Below are 18,894 nucleotides of genomic sequence, written 5' to 3'. Positions count from 1 at the left end.
CTGTGGATCGCGCAAAAGGGAAAGCAACGAAGAGAAAGGAAGCGCAGGCCCCTCAGAAAGTAAAGGAAGTACCTAAGCAAACATTAGTTGTGGGAGATTCCCAGATAAGGTATTTGGATAGAACGTTTTGTGCTAGAGATAGGGGGAACAGGTTAAGGGTTTGCTATCCCGGAGCTGGCATTGGTGATATTATAAACAACATGAATGATATTATGGCTGGTAATGGGAACAATCCCATTATTTGCATTAGCGTGGGAGGAAATGATGTTGGTCGAGTCAGGAGTGAGGAACTGATTCAGAGGTATAAAACAGCCATAGAGTTAGTTAGGAGCAAGGGAGGAATCCCGATCATATGTGGTATTCTTCCAAGAAAGGGAGTGGGAAATGAATGGATATCGAGGGCACTTGGTGTCAATTGCCGGCTGGAAAGATATTGCAAATCAAATGCAATATCTTTCATAGACAACTGGGAACACTTCTATGGAAGAAATGAAATGTATGCTCGTGATGGGGTGCATCTATCGAGAGCTGGGGTTGTTGCTGTTGCGAACTCGCTAGAAGAAGTGGTTAGAGGTGTTTGTTTGGGTTTAAACTGTTAGTAGATAGAGGTATGGGAATTGATTTGGAGGAAGGAGGTAATAAAAGTATGTGTTTGTGGGAGAAAGGAATTGGCAAAACGATCAGGGAAAGAGAAGGTCCGCAAAATAACAATTCACTTAGGGTATATTACACTAACAGTAGAAGTCTAAGAAATAAAATTAACGAATTAAATGCTCTTGTCTGCACAGAAAAAATAGATATTATTGCACTTACCGAAACGTGGATGAATGTAGAAAATAGAGAACTATTAGCTGAATATCAAATATATGGATTTAAACTATTTCACACAGATAGATATATTAGACGAGGAGGTGGAGTAGCCATATATGTTAGGGACAATTTGAAATGTAGTCTCAAAGAGGGAATCAAAACAGAGCCACACACAGAAACTATTTGGATTGAATTAAACGAAAAAGCTAATAATATTATAATAGGAGTAATATATAGGCCACCAAATTTAGACAGAATGGAAGCAAAGCATCTATGGGATGAAATATCTAGAGCATCTAGATCTAACAGTATTTATGTCATGGGTGACTTTAATTTTAGCGGAATAAACTGGTTGAACAAAACAGGGAATAGTGAAGCAGAAGATTTTCTAGAATTAATTGACGATTGCTTTCTTACGCAACACATTAAGGAACCAACACGGGAAAATAATATTTTAGATTTAGTGTTAACTAACAGGGAAACGCAAATTAATGACATCGAAATAGGGAGTGAGCTAGGGAGCAGTGATCACAAAGAAATCAGATTTAGCATAGAATGGAATAGACCAGTAGGAGAAAATTCTGTTAAAGTGCCAGATTTTCGAAAAGCTGATTTTAATAGCCTAAGAAATTTTTTGGGTCAAATTGATTGGAAAGGCTTGGGTATGGGGTGTGGGCCGGTCTTGGAGCGAGACATGAACCCAGCGATAGGTGACTTAAATGGGGATTTCGATGTGGATTCAATATATAACTTATTTAAGAATATTCTAAACAAAGCACAGGAACGTAGTATACCATACAAATTGAATAGATCGTATACTAATGACCCAAAGTGGATAACAAAGAATTTGAAGAACCTTATAGGTAAAAAGAGAGCTTGGTACAAAAGGATTAAAAATGGGGAGGTCACTTTAGAACAGGAATTCGTACAACTGGTTAGAAATGTTAAAAAAGAGATAAGGAAAGCAAAAAGAAACTATGAAGTTCGCATAGCAGGGCAAGCAAAGACAAATCCTAAAGGGTTTTTTCAGTTATATCGTACTAAGACTAGGGAAAGGATAGGTCCATTAAAAACTGAGACAGGTCAAATAACAGATAGTGATGAAGAGATGAGTAGTATTTTTAATAAATATTTTGTATCTGTATTTACTAAAGAGGAACTTAACAATATGCCTTCAGCCGAACAAGTCTATGTGGGTGGGGACGAGGACAGGTTGACGAGTTTAGCAGTTACCAGGGAGGATGTTCTTAAACAAATAGTAAAACTCAAACCAAACAAATCCCCAGGGCCGGATGAAGTGTTTGCTAGGGTGCTTAAAGAATGCAAAGAGGAGCTTTGTGACCCACTGTCAACCATATTTAATAAATCAATAGAGTCAGGCAAAGTGCCAGAGTTTTGGAAAGTTGCTAATGTGATACCAGTTTTTAAGAAAGGAGATAGATCACTTGCGTCTAACTATCGACCAATTAGCCTAACGTCTATTGTGGGAAAGTTACTCGAATCTATAATAGCAAATAAAATTCGTCTTCATCTTGAAAAACATAAATTAATAATTGAGTCGCAACATGGTTTTATAAATGGCCGTTCATGTTTAACAAATTTGTTATCTTTTTATTCTAGCATTGTTGAGGCAGTTGATAGTGGTAAGGATTGCGATGTTGTATACCTTGACTTTAGCAAAGCTTTTGATACAGTGCCACATGAAAGACTGATTAAAAAAATAGAGTCTCATGGTATTGGGGGTGCTATATTAAGCTGGATTAGGGCATGGCTATACCAAAGGAAACAGAGAGTTAGTATAAATGGAATCAAGTCAGAGTGGGAAAATGTTGTAAGTGGAGTGCCTCAAGGCTCTGTCCTGGGACCTCTGTTGTTTATAATATATATAAATGATTTAGATTCAGGTTTGAGTAGCAACATTTGCAAATTTGCCGATGATACGAAAATCGGTAGGGAAATTAATTCGGAGGAGGACTCACTATCACTTCAAGTTGATCTAGATAGGGTTTTGAAATGGTCAAAGGATTGGCAGATGCAGTTTAATGCTGATAAATGTAAAGTTCTGAGGTTAGGTAATGATGATAGAGTTACAAGATACGAGCTAGATGGTGTTGTGATTGCGAAGTCGGATTGCGAAAGGGATCTGGGAGTTATGATTAGTAAGAATTTAAAACAAAAGGATCAATGCATAAATGTTCGTAATAAGGCAAATCGGACACTTGGATTTATTAATCGCAGCGTTAGTAACAAGACACCTGGTGTGGTTCTCAAGCTATATCTTGCTCTAGTTAGGCCCCATTAAGAACATAAGAACATAAGAACATAAGAACAAAGGTAACTGCAGAAGGCCTATTGGCCCATACGAGGCAGCTCCTATTCTATAACCACCCAATCCCACTCATATACTTGTCCAACCCGTGCTTGAAACAATCGAGGGACCCCACCTCCACAATGTTACGCGGCAATTGGTTCCACAAATCAACAACCCTGTTACTGAACCAGTATTTACCCAAGTCTTTCCTAAATCTAAACTTATCCAATTTATATCCATTGTTTCGTGTTCTGTCCTGTGTTGATACTTTTAATACCCTATTAATATCCCCCCGGTTATGTCCATTTATCCACTTGTAAACCTCTATCATGTCACCCCTAACTCTTCGCCTTTCCAGTGAATGCAACTTAAGCTTTGTTAATCTTTCTTCATATGAAAGATTTCTAATTTGGGGAATTAACTTAGTCATCCTACGCTGGACACGTTCAAGTGAATTTATATCCATTCTATAATATGGCGACCAAAACTGAACTGCATAATCTAAATGGGGCCTAACTAGAGCAAGATATAGCTTGAGAACCACACCAGGTGTCTTGTTACTAACGCTGCGATTAATAAATCCAAGTGTCCGATTTGCCTTATTACGAACATTTATGCATTGATCCTTTTGTTTTAAATTCTTACTAATCATAACTCCCAGATCCCTTTCGCAATCCGACTTCGCAATCACAACACCATCTAGCTCGTATCTTGTAACTCTATCATCATTACCTAACCTCAGAACTTTACATTTATCAGCATTAAACTGCATCTGCCAATCCTTTGACCATTTCAAAACCCTATCTAGATCAACTTGAAGTGATAGTGAGTCCTCCTCCGAATTAATTTCCCTACCGATTTTCGTATCATCGGCAAATTTGCAAATGTTGCTACTCAAACCTGAATCTAAATCATTTATATATATTATAAACAACAGAGGTCCCAGGACAGAGCCTTGAGGCACTCCACTTACAACATTTTCCCACTCTGACTTGATTCCATTTATACTAACTCTCTGTTTCCTTTGGTATAGCCATGCCCTAATCCAGCTTAATATAGCACCCCCAATACCATGAGACTCTATTTTTTTAATCAGTCTTTCATGTGGCACTGTATCAAAAGCTTTGCTAAAGTCAAGGTATACAACATCGCAATCCTTACCACTATCAACTGCCTCAACAATGCTAGAATAAAAAGATAACAAATTTGTTAAACATGAACGGCCATTTATAAAACCATGTTGCGACTCAATTATTAATTTATGTTTTTCAAGATGAAGACGAATTTTATTTGCTATTATAGATTCGAGTAACTTTCCCACAATAGACGTTAGGCTAATTGGTCGATAGTTAGACGCAAGTGATCTATCTCCTTTCTTAAAAACTGGTATCACATTAGCAACTTTCCAAAACTCTGGCACTCTGCCTGACTCTATTGATTTATTAAATATGGTTGACAGTGGGTCACAAAGCTCCTCTTTGCATTCTTTAAGCACCCTAGCAAACACTTCATCCGGCCCTGGGGATTTGTTTGGTTTGAGTTTTACTATTTGTTTAAGAACATCCTCCCTGGTAACTGCTAAACTCGTCAACCTGTCCTCGTCCCCACCCACATAGACTTGTTCGGCTGAAGGCATATTGTTAAGTTCCTCTTTAGTAAATACAGATACAAAATATTTATTAAAAATACTACTCATCTCTTCATCACTATCTGTTATTTGACCTGTCTCAGTTTTTAATGGACCTTTCCTTTCCCTATTTAGATTATGCAGTTCAGTTTTGGTCGCCATATTATAGAATTGATATAAATTCACTTGAACGTGTCCAGCGTAGGATGACTAAGTTAATTCCCCAAATTAGAAATCTTTCATATGAAGAAAGATTAACAAAGCTTAAGTTGCATTCACTGGAAAGGCGAAGAGTTAGGGGTGACATGATAGAGGTTTACAAGTGGATGAATGGACATAACCGGGGGGATATTAATAGGGTATTAAAAGTATCAACACAGGACAGAACACGAAACAATGGATATAAATTGGATAAGTTTAGATTTAGGAAAGACTTGGGTAAATACTGGTTCAGTAACAGGGTTGTTGATTTGTGGAACCAATTGCCGCGTAACATTGTGGAGGTGGGGTCCCTCGATTGTTTCAAGCACGGGTTGGACAAGTATATGAGTGGGATTGGGTGGTTATAGAATAGGAGCTGCCTCGTATGGGCCAATAGGCCTTCTGCAGTTACCTTTGTTCTTATGTTCTTATGTTCTTATGTTGTAAACCTCTAACATGTCACCCCAAACTCTTCGTAATTCTAGTAAAAACAATTTAATTATCTGTTAATCTCTTCATATGATAGGTTTCTAATTTGGGGAATTAACTTTGTCATCCTGCGCTGGACACATTCAAGTGAATTTATGTCCATTCAATAGTAAGGCGACCAAAACTGAACTGCATAATCTAAATGGGGCTTAACTAGAGCAAAATAAGAACATAAGAAGAAAGGTAACTGCAGAAGGCCTATTGGCCCATACGAGGCAGCTCCCATCTATAACCCCCCAATCCCACTCATATACATGTCCAACCCGCGCTTGAAACAATCGAGGGACCCCCACCTCCACCACGCTACGCGGCAACTGGTTCCACAAATCAACAACCCTGTTACCGAACCAGTATTTACCCAAGTCTTTCCTAAATCTAAACTTATTCAATTTATACCCATTGTTCCGTGTTCTGTCTTGAGTTGATACTTTTAATACCCTATTAATATCCCCTTTGTTATGTCCATTCATCCACTTGTAAACTTCTATCATTTCACCCCTAACTCTTTGTCTTTCCAGTGATGCAATTTAAGCTTTATTAATCTTTCTTCATATGAAAGACTTCTAATTTGGGGAATTAACTTTGTCATCCTACGCTGGACACGTTCAAGTGAATTTATATCCATTCTATAGTACTGCGAAGAAAACTGAACTGTATAATCTAAATGGGGCCTAACCAGAGCAAGATATAGCTGAAGAACCACACCAGGTGTCTTGTTACTAACGCTTCGATTAATAAATCCCAGTGTCTTATTCGCCTTATTACAAACATTCATGCATTGATCCTTTTGTTTTAAATTCTTACTAATCATAACTTCCAGATCCCTTTCGCAATCTCAACACCATCTAGCTCGTATCTTGTAACTCTATCATCATTTCCCAGCCTCAAAACTCTACATTTATCAGCATTAAACTGTATCTGACAATCTTTTGACTATTCTAAAACCCTATTTAAATCAACTTGAAGTAATAGCATGTCTTCTTTCGTGCTGATTTACCTACCGATTTTTGTATCATCTGCAAATTTGCAGATGTTGCTACACAAACCAGAATCTAAATCATTTATATATATTAAGAACATAAAAACAAAGCTAACTGCAGAAGGCCTATTGGCCCATACGAGGCAGCTCCTATCTATAACCACCCAATGCCACTCATATACTTGTCCAACCCGCGCTTGAAACAATCGAGGGACCCCACCTCCACCACGTTACGCGGTAATTGTTTCCACAAATCAACAACCCTGTTACTGAACCAGTATTTACCCAAGTCTATCCTAAATCTAAACTTATCCAATTTATACCCATTGTTTCGTGTTCTGTCTTGTGTTGATACTTTTAATACCCTATTATAATCCCCTTTGTTATGTCCATTCACCCTCTTGTAAACCTCAATCATGTCACCCCTAACTCTTCGCCTTTCCAGTGAATGCTGCTTAAGCTTTGTTAATCTTTCTTCATATGAAAGATTTCTAATTTGGGGAATTAACTTAGTCATCCTACGCTGGACACGTTGAAGTGAATTTATATCCATTCTATAATATGGCGACCAAAACTGAACTGCATAATCTAAATGGGGCCTAACTAGAGCACGATATAGCTTGAGAACCACACCAGGTGTCTTGTCACTAACGCTGCGATTAATAAGTCCAAGTGTCCGATTTGCCTTATTACGAACATTTATGCATTGATCCTATTATTTTAAATTCTTACTAATCATAGCTCCCAGATCCCTTTCGCAATCCGACTTCGCAATCTCAACACCATCTAGCTCGTATCTTGTAACTCTATCATCATTACCTAGCCTCAGAACTTTACATTTATCAGCATTAAACTGCATTTGCCAATCCTTTGACCATTTCAAAACCCTATCTAGATCAACTTGAAGTGATAGTGAGTCCTCCTCCTAATTAATATCCCTACCGATTTTCGTATCATCGGCAAATTTGCAAATGTTGCTACTCAAACCTGAATCTAAATCATTTATATATATGATAAACAACAGAGGTCCCAGGACAGAGCCCTGACGTACTCCACTAAAACCATTATCCCACCCTGACTTAACCCCATTTATACTAACTCTCTGTTTCCTTTGGAATAGCCATGCCTTAATCCAACTTAATATAGCACCCCCAATACCATGAGCTTCTATTTTTTTAATTAGTCTTTCATGTGGCACTGTATCAAAAGCTTTGCTAAAGTCAAGGTACACAACATCACAATTCTTACCACTATCAACTGCCTCAACTATGCTGGAATAAAAAGTTAGCAAATTTGTTAAACATGAGCGGCCATTTGTAAAACCATGTTGCGACTCATTTAATAATTTATGTTTTTCAAGATGGAGACGAATTGTATTTGCAATTATTGATTCAAATAACTTTCCCACAATAGACGTTAGGCTAATTGGCCAATAGTTTGACGCAAGTGATCTATCTCCTTTTTTAAAAAATTGGTACCACATTAGCTACCTTCCATGACTCTGGCACTCTGCCTAACTCTATTGATTTATTAAATATGGTAGACAGTGGCTCGGAAAGCTCCTCTTTACATTCTTTAAGCACCCTGACAAACACTTCATCCGGCCCTGGGGATTTGTTTAGTTTTAGTTTTTCTAATTGTTTAATTACATCATCCCTGGTAACTACTAAACTAGTCAACCTGTCCTCATCCCCACCCACATGGACTTGTTCGGCTGAAAGAATTTTGTTAAGTTCTTCTTTAGTAAATACAGATATAAAATATATGTTAAAAATACTACTCATCTCTTTGTCATTATCCGTTATTTGACCTGTCTCAGATTTTAATGGACCTATCCTTTCCCTAGTCTTAGTTCGATATAACTGAGCTGAAAAACTCTTTAGGGTTTTTTTTTTTTTTTTTTTTTTTTTTGAGATATATACAAGAGTTGTTACATTCTTGTACAGCCACTAGTACGCGTAGCGTTTCGGGCAGTAACCTCTCACTTGTCTAGTTCCCTCGGGAAGTGGAGATATTTGTGGTGTATATATATCTCGAAGTCTCTACTTCTTTTGTAGGGTCTGATGGTGTAGTGGGTTAAGGCGTACTAGTTATGGCAGCTACTGGAAGGTAGTTGTGCTCTCTGGGTTCGATGCCCACTGGTGGGTGTTGTCCAAAGATTGTTAATCTTCACTTGTGGTTTATGCAAGTATAGGCTTATAGCATGGACAAGAGTTCTCTCACATTAACAGTGGCTTGATGAAAAACGCAGAGTAACCTCTCACTTGTCTAGTGCCCTCGGGAAGTGGAGATATTTGAGGTGTATATATATCTCGAAGTCTCTACTTCTTTTGTAGGGTCTGATGGTGTAGTGGGTTAAGGTGTACTAGTTATGGCAGCTACTGGAAGGTAGTTGTGCTTTCTGGGTTTGAGGCCCACTGGTGGGTGTTGTCCAAAGATTGTTAATCTTCACTTGTAGTTTATGCAAGTATAGGCTTATAGCATGGACACGAGTTCTCTCACATTGACAGTGGCTTGATGAAAAACGCAGACTAACCTCACACTTGTCTAGTGCTCTCGGGAAGTGGAGATATTTGAGGTGTATATATATCTCGAAGTCTCTACTTCTTTTGTAGGGTCTGATGGTGTAGTGGGTTAAAGCGTACTAGTTATGGCAGCTACTGGAAGGTAGTTGTGCTTTCTGGGTTCGAGGCCCACTGGTGGGTGTTGTCCAAAGAATGTTAATCTTCACTTGTGGTTTATGCAAGTATAGGCTTATAGCATGGACACGAGTTCTCTCACATTGACAGTGGCTTGATGAAAAACGCAGACTAACCTCACACTTGTCTAGTGCCCTCGGGAAGTGGAGATATTTGAGGTGTATATATATCTCGAAGTCTCTACTTCTTTTGTAGGGTCTGATGGTGTAGTGGGTTAAAGCATACTAGTTATGGCAGCTACTGGAAGGTAGTTGTGCTTTCTGGGTTCGAGGCCCACTGTTGGGTGTTGTCCAAAGATTGTTAATCTTCACTTGTGGTTTATGCAAGTATAGGCTTATAGCATGGACATGAGTTCTCTCACATTGACAGTGGCTTGATGAAAAAAGCAGACTATCCTCACACTTGTCTAGTGCCCTCGGGAAGTGGAGATTTTTGAGGTGTATATATATCTCGAAGTCTCTACTTCTTTTGTAGGGTCTGATGGTGAAGTGGGTTAAAGCGTACTAGTAATGGCAGCTACTGGAAGGTAGTTGTCCTTTCTGGGTTCGAGGCCAACCCATCCTCCGAATAGACAGTACGTTTTAATACTAAGTGTAATAAGTACATTTTCATACTTACGTATTTAGTACATAAATGCACTTACCGGGCTGTTCCAGTTACCGGCTGGCCTCCCTAGAATATTCTCCTTGAGACGAGGAATACGTTTTCTTTAATGTAACGGGTGGGCTGTTTTCTTTTCTTAATTTTTGCGGATACTCAGTCAATTTTGCTTATACTTGTATACTCGGCCCAAATTTTGCCTTTATAATTTAAGGTATCATGAAAATTGGCCGCTTTTGAGGCAATTAAGCATAGCAGAAGCACAGTCACTGACATTCAAAGGAAAGAAGGAATGAGATAACTATTTATATTACGATTTAAATCCTTCTAATTTTTGCTCGTTCGTCAATGAGAACTGATGCCAACGCACTGGCCAATAAACTGAATAATACTGGCCACTAAACAATAGATTGATTGATTGGTGATTGATGAAGATTAAGCCACCCAAAAGGTGGCACAGCCATGAATAGCCCGTAAGTGGATGCCCTCTCTGAGCCATTACCAGTATCAGTAGATGATACTTGTGATGATTGTTACCCAATCTCCTAATTTTTATGTAATTTCAAACAACCTTATCATTGTGTTCATTGCTGTCTTCTTCTATGTGCTAGCCATATGCTGTATTGTGACTGCCAATTTTTGTCAACTACCATTCAAGCTGTCATTGCAACCAATCTTATATTGTTTCTGCTGTATTATGCCTACCAATTTTTTTGTCAACTAACATTCAAGCTGTCATTGCAATCAATCTTAGCTACCTATGTGCTTTAATATACTGTACCTACAATTTTCTCTCATCTTTTTTTCATTTCATGTAATCTGTTATCATTTTTTGTCTATAATTTTGCAAGTATTTACCTCCTTAAAATTTTCTTAGATTAAGGACCTGCCCGAAACGCTGCGCGTGCTAGTGGCTTTACAAGACTGTAATTACCATATTTGTATCCTCACATTCCTTATGTACATTCTTGTATATGCATAAATAAATAATAAAATAAATACTGGAGATCTATGGAGGTGCGATCGCACCCTGCCTGACGGGAGATGTCTCCCGTGACTAAACAATAAACTGAACCTATCATAAAGAAGAACGACGACCATTGACCGTTTAGTGCTCCAACAGAGTGTAACTGTAATTAACAATGCTCAAGTCCTGACCAACAGTCAAATATTAATCAATCAGCCACGAAGCAGAGCGTCTCCCAACATCAATTCTAGTGCAGGGTCCTGTTGAACAAATTTTCCGATTTTACATAGGTTTACCGTGACAGACACTAACAATAGTAGCCTTGAAGAGGAAAGGAAATCGGCAGATTTTCGAAGGTTTGCCTGATATTTTCCAGCTATACAGTACTTTAAAAGAAAAGTTAACAGATGTTTGACTTTTATCCTTCTGTTTCACCAATATTTACCAACCATCGGGATGAATACTTATATGACACAAACTAGACATGTTAGTATGAAAAAGAACTAACAATTCTCCAAATAGTAGGACGTGATTCAGTTTTCATGGATATATTCATTTTCGGGTGTTCGACTTCAGTGTGGAAATATGAAAAGGCACAGTTTGGTGCATTCAGATGATAAAGCAAAATTACCGTTTTAGGTAGTCAGTCCAGAATGTGTTAATCTTTATACGTAGACATCTTTTATATATAATTTATATATATATATATATATATATATATATATATATATATATATATATATATATATATATATATATATATATATATATATATATATATATATATATATATATATATAATAGCCATATGCTGTATTGTGACTACCAATTTTTGTCAACTACCATTCAAGCTGTCATTGCAATCAATCTTATATTGTTTTCTGCTGTATTGTGCCTACCAATTTTTGTCAACTACCATTCAAGCTGTCATTGTAATCAATCTTAGCTACCTATGTGCTTTAATATACTGTACCTACAATTTTCTCTCATCTTCTTTTTTTCATTCCATGTAACTAAATTTTTAAATTTTGCCCCGAGGGGCGAGTTTATTGGGCAGCGCCACTCATCTTGTGAGTGAACATACCGCCATAGCAGAATGTACAACACTCCCCAATAGGAAGAAAACCCGCTGGGTTGTTCATCCTGTCACTTGTACCCAGACACAGCTGGGACTTGCTTAACTGTCTCAAGTGAACAGCTCCTCAAACAAGAAGATTAACATTTATCAACCTTAAAAGCTTACGTTATCTTGCGGGTGCAAAATGGGGAAATCTTTTAAGAACAGTATCAATATTTGACAAATAGTGTTTTCCTAACTCAAACAATGTGGGGTTTATTATTCTACAGTTATTCCTAATGTCTCTCAGGTGTTCACATTCACGTAGATAGTGGTCAAGGCGGTGTCCATCACTCTCACCACAGATTCTGCAACTTCGCTGATCAACTGTTGTTTCCATTCCAAATCTCCATGGATATTTGTATCCAAGACGGATTCTCGCTATTACAGATTCTCTCACTCGTCGTCCTCCTCTTCGGCCATACTGATTGGGATTGCCAGCTGCAACCATGTTGTACCATCGTACAGATTCACTGGTTTGTGCTTCTATCCTCCTTTCCTCAGTTACCTTGTCACGGTGATGTTGCCTGATAATACCTCTAATTTGTAGTTGAGTCTTGGGTATGAAGTATTCAATATGGTCTCCTTCAGCGCCTTCAGCAGCCAGCACATCTGCTCGTTCATTCCCACATATTCCAACATGGGAGGGGATCCACAGAAACTTGATGACTCTTCCCTGATTGATAAGTACTCTCACAGCTCTCTTGATTTCAGCGACTATTGCAAGATTTTCTGCCTGATTTTTACTTAGGCTTTGCAGTGCTGCTTTTGAATCGGTGCAAATCACTGCACCATTAGTGTTCCGTTCCGTGGACATTTTTTTTCTATAAATTTTACAAGTATTTACCTACTTAAAATTTTCTTAGATTAAGGACCTGCCCGAAACGCTGCGCGTACTAGTGGCTTTACAAGACTGTAATTACCATATTATGTATCCTCACATTCCCAATGTACCTTCTTGTATATGCATAAATAAATATATATATATATATATATATATATATATATATATATATATATATATATATATATATATATATATATATATATATATATTTTTTTTTTGAACATAGGAAGGGAGTACCACCTCTAGCTGGAAGAAGGGGGACCCATAGCCTCGGAGGAAACCACGCATAACGCATTAGAGGGAATGTTTAGATCCCCTCCAATACAGTTTCTGTGTGCTTTTCTCCTACCACCCCCTTCCTTGAATATTTTTTGTGCTTTATTATGCATTTGATGGTTACAAGATATACATGGGTTGATACAAAAATAATAATGCAAAAAGGTGCTTAAAGGTTATGGATCTCTTGAAGAACACAACAATGGGAAACATTGATGAATGTCACAGACGGGTTCGATCATTGTTGCAAGTCAAACACTTCTTCGAATTCCTCTGAAGTTGGACTAGTGCCCAAGACGCAACATGCATTTCCCCTCTGAATCGCAACACTGAGGCGCTGGAACAAGAAACTTTTTGCTCTCTGGTCTTTGGTAGCGCTGATCAAATATATATATATAACATATATATAACAACATATATATATATATATATATATATATATATATATATATATATATATATATATATATATATATATATATATATATATATATATATATATATATATATATGTTGGTGTATACTGGCAGCAGGTTTCCTTTCAAACATGTTTCATTGAATATGACCGCATATTCTGTATTTATTATTTTCTGGTTTAGGGCTTCTATCCCTCTAACTATTTTCTTAGCATCAGGGCTTAATTGAAATAGGAGTTCTCCAAAACTCATTTTCGTACTTTTAAGGTGAAGAAAAGAAGTGATTTACTATAGAGTGTATTACACTTATTTGTATAATTTGCACGACGTTTCGAACCTCCATGGTTCATTCTCAAGTGAACAGATCTTACAATACTAGTTGATTTTATACCCGCATTAGGTCAGGTGATAATACAATGAAGGTGAAAAACATGGGGAGATACATAAGGGATAAACATAGGGGCTGCAGAAGGCTTATTGGCCCATACGAGGCATCTCCTATCTAAACACAAAGATTAATCCAGTGTAATTGGCCTGTTATGTTGGACATTGTCTTCTGTGTATATATATATGTGTATATATATGTGTGTGTGTGTGTGTGTGTAGCCGAAAAAGTTAGGTTAGGTCGAAAAACAATTAATTCATGAAAACTTGGCTTATTAGGCAAATCGGGCCTTGCATAGTAGGCCGAGAAGTGCGTTCTGGCTACTAGGTACGACATATATATATATATAATGTGTGTGAATATTCTCGTGTATATATTTATTTATTTATTTTTTTATTTATTTATATATTAGAAGGTACATTGGGTTGAGAAAGTAAAAATGATAATATAATGATATAAACTCCTTGTTACAATATACTGTTTCATCTTACATGATATATAAGTGTCATTAGTCTCATAAATAAAGTTCTTATTTTGCTGGAGATACTCTTATTATTTAGTTAAGAATTACTGAACTGTAATTACCTACTGTGTATTTAGTGTGGTGCTTACCAGTTGAAGATGCTAGGAGTTGATACAAGAGTGTGCAGAGAGAGTTAGCAATTTAGCCTAGCAGGAATTCATACCTGTGATATTGTACAGAATTATATTACTGTACCTGAGTTTACCTGAGATCCAGAAATATTAGTGGTCTTGAAAAAGACTGAAAGCCAGCTGCTTGTAGAAGGTCCCCTCATTTGCCTTGATGATCTATACTTTAAAAGTTAGTAGAGTTTTGCCATTTACGTATTCGGCGGGTAGGTAGTTCCATATGTTAATAATCGTGTGGGTAAAAAAACATCTCTTGTTCTCAGATTTCTCCTATGTTGTGGCTTTTAATGCTTCAAACTGTTTTATCATATTAAACAGTTTAAATATTAAAATGGTATATATATGTTTTTTAGAAATCTTTCTCAAATTATATATTTTGAATTTTAAATTTCAACCTCCTTAAATACAACTAGGTGACTACATTACAACTAAGTGAGTACATTTTTTTGTACATGTATTAGCATGACTCTGACATTTATTAACCTGACTCTGGCAGTTATATTAATCTGACTCTGGCATTTATATTACCCTGAATCAACACTGGCAAATATATTAGTCAGACTCTGGATATGAATTACTGTATATCTGTTTATTATTTAGTTACGACCTGGTGCTACCTCACTCAGCTAATTTAGAACTTAAAACATGACATTAAACTTCAACAATATATTTACCTGAGTTTACCTGGTAAATATATTGTTTATAGTCTATTATATCAATATTATATAACTCCCACTAATACCTCTGATGTTAATGACATTATTCTTTCTCTTAAACCAAAGTCAGGTGCCCTGGCTGAGATACAAACTGTAACTTACAAAAAAAACTCCTGATTTCATGCTACAGCCATTGCATTGCTCTACAACAAATCACTTGAACTCCACGCCTTTCCTGATATTAACAAAAAAAAGTTAGCCCAGTCCCTAAAAGTTGTGATCTCACTTATGTCAACAATTACAGACCAATATCAATCTAGCCAAACTTGTCTAAATTATCTTAAAAGTTAATATACAAGCAACTTTACTCGTATGTATCTAAACACAATATGCTCTTGCCAATATGGCTTTAGATCCAAAAAACGCATCAATGATGCACGGATTAGTATGAACTTGATACATGCTGCTCTTGATAATATTGAGTACCTTGTTGGGTTATTTCCTGACCTATGTAATGTTTTGACACTGTTAACCACAATAACCTCGTTCTTAAACTACAATATTATAGAGTCAGATATCACTTCCTGCAATACCTTCAATCTTACCTTAGTGACAGGCTACAGTCACTAAGGTAAGTATCTTGTATGTTTTTGTGAACGAATTGAATTCTCCCACCCTACCCATTAACATTTGTGTTCCACATGTCAGTGTGTACTTGGCCCAAGTACGGTGTACAAGTATGGTGTACTTGTACTTGGTACTATATATTTTCATTTTTTCCATAGCACATGAGCTGGAACTTATCTTCGTTAAACACTATATTATTTTATGTAGCCCATAGAAAGACCTGATCCTTTAAGATCTTCTTCGCTATTTAAGTCCCTTGACATGCTAAACATACACTCACTCCACACATTCTCCTGTGCAATCTACATGTACAAAACCTTGTTCCTAAATGCTAATGTTGATCTGAAACTTTTTCACTATTTATTTAATAGAACTAATGAGCACCATACCGGAAATAAATATCGCTTATATATCCTCAGAGTAAGACTAAATCTGTGCAAACACTCCACGCAAATAAAAGGGCCCAATCTTTGGAATTTTCTCACTGATAAATTAAAAAAGTTTCCAAACCATGCCTAGTTCAAAAGTAAAATAAAAAAAAAGAACCTTATTTCATCCTCATAGTTTCCAACATGGTGCTTCAAACTCACACTGGATCTTTTACAACCCCTACTTGCCTACTTTTTGCCTAATTCTTTATGTAAAAGGAATATTAATCAAAACACAGAGCATTAGCATTAATTAGTGGTTTTACTTTATTACTTTTTCATGGTACAGGCAAACACTTGCTAAGAGAGGTTTTTATAGAAACTTAATAAAATGATATCCTGACTTCATTAATTACTTTACCCTGACTGACATTTATAATTATTTAAGCCTAGCTGGCAATGTTTTTTTTTTAAATCCTGGAAAATCACAAATTTTCCTGAATTTTGGGGGTTTCTCCTCCTCCCCCATATCTGGGGTTGATGAATCATCATCTAGCTGCTGTATTCCAGATTCTTCCATGTCTGTTGTCTTGTCATTAGCAGATCCAATGCCATTAGAATCTAGAAAAGATAGAATATATATTAATAATAATAATAATAATGGAAAAAATATATAATAAACTTATAATTAAAAATGAGAAAATTCCATGTTATAATTCGCTCACATCTATAACTAAAAATTTAACTGCAAGCATCAGGAAGAAGGGCTCCAATGTTGAAGCCGGCTGATCAACTATGAACCATTACTTTTTGCTCTATAAACACTGGCCAATAATAAGGTCAGTGTTTTCTGCTATGCAAAGTATCTAGTATGGCAAACACACACTTTCCCAAGGGAGGAAGGTATTAAATGTTTGATATGCAGTACCTAGAACACCTGGAGTCATAACATAATATTGGACACAGTATTGTTTTCTAACAGGAAGATGAAGTGAAACAAATCTACTTAGTTTTCATGATAGAGTCACAGATATATTACAAGAAAAAGGTTGTTGGATTTACTGTCTATCTAAACCTAAAAAAGCTTTTGACAGTCCCACACAACATGCTGTACACTACACACAAGGGGCATAACTAGCTGACCCTCCAAAGAATACCTGGTCAACCAGGCTGTGACTCATTCGTCAGGCTACGAGCAGCCGCGTCAAACAGCCTGGTTGACCAGTCCAGCAACAAGAAGGCCTGGTCGACGACCATGGGAAGGCTAAGCCCCGGAAACACTTATAAAGGTAAGGGTGGTTTTAGATAGTAAGCTACTGCCAGAGGAACAAAAAGCTCCTCTCACATAGTAAGAGGAGCTTGTGCATTACTTTACAACTTCAGACTTGCTTTTAATTATAAGGATGGTGAAAGACTAAAGAAAATGTTCATGACTTTTGTGAGACCAAAACTGGAACATGCAGCAGTTGAATGGTACCCAAATCTCAAGAAGCACATAAATAAACTTGAAAAGGTGCAACGGTATGCAGAAAAAACATGGCTCCTGGAACTGAAAAACAAAGAGTTACGAGGCGACACTAGAGGCGTTAAACATGCCATCAGTAGAAGATAGAAGAAATAGAGGTAATATGATCACCACTTACAAATTACTAACAGAAATTCTTCAAATTGATATGCTATATATGCAAATGCAAATATGCTGTGCTTACTATATTAACCTGCAATTTTAAATGGGATACATGTACTGTATTGTGATTTGTGTATTTGTACTCAATGAATTTGTGCGCCCCTTGAGGGACTTGAAGTGGAGGGGTGTAGAAATAGCCTAAGCTACTCTATCACTTTGAGATGTATTTTTTTTCTTGTCTCAATAAACTTACTTGAACTTGAAAGAATTACCACGTAACAAAAGTAGGACCCCTTGAGTATTTAAAGAGTTGGTTAGACATATATATGAATGAGATTGGGTGGATATAAATAGGAGCTGCCTCATATTGGTTAATAAGCCTTCTGCAGCTATCTTAATCATGTTCAGTTTTCTGCCTTATTCAAAAGTAAAACCCAAAAATACCTAATTTCATCCTCATTTACCTACCTACCTAGTGCTTCAAACTCCCACTGTATGTGTGTGTGTGTGTGTACTCACCTAATTGTACTCACCTAATTGTGCTTGCGGGGGTTGAGCTTTGGCTCTTTGGTCCCGCCTCTCAACTGTCAATCAACTGGTGTACAGATTCCTGAGCCTACTGGGCTCTATCATATCTACATTTGAAACTGTGTATGGAGTCAGCCTCCACCACATCACTTCCTAGTGCATTCCATTTATTAACTACTCTTACACTGAAAAAATTCTTTCTAACGTCTCTGTGACTCATCTGGGTACTAAGTTTCCACCTGTGTCCCCTTGTTCGTGTCCCACCCGTGCTGAAGAGTTTGTCTTTGTCCACCCTGTCAATTCCCCTGAGAATTTTGTAGGTGGTTATCATGTCTCCCCTTACTCTTCTGTTTTCCAGGGATGTGAGGTTCAGCTCCTTTAGCCTTTCCTCGTAGCTCAATCCTCTCAGTTCCGGGACGAGCCTGGTGGTATACTGCTGAATCTTCTCTAACTTTGTCTTTGTCTTTTCTTATTTTTGAAATATGAAGTTCAACTTTGTCTTTGTGTGTGTGTGTGTGTGTGTGTGTGTGTGTGTGTGTGTGTGTGTGTATATGTATATGTATATGTATATATGTATATATATATATATATATATATATATATATATATATATATATATATATATATATATATATATATATATATATATATATATATATATATATATATATGTATATATATATATATATATATATATATATATATATATATAT

This window comes from Procambarus clarkii, chromosome 29, assembly GCF_040958095.1.
Source record: "Procambarus clarkii isolate CNS0578487 chromosome 29, FALCON_Pclarkii_2.0, whole genome shotgun sequence".
Taxonomy (NCBI): domain Eukaryota; kingdom Metazoa; phylum Arthropoda; class Malacostraca; order Decapoda; family Cambaridae; genus Procambarus; species Procambarus clarkii.
Note: the sequence above shows the minus strand (reverse complement) of the source record.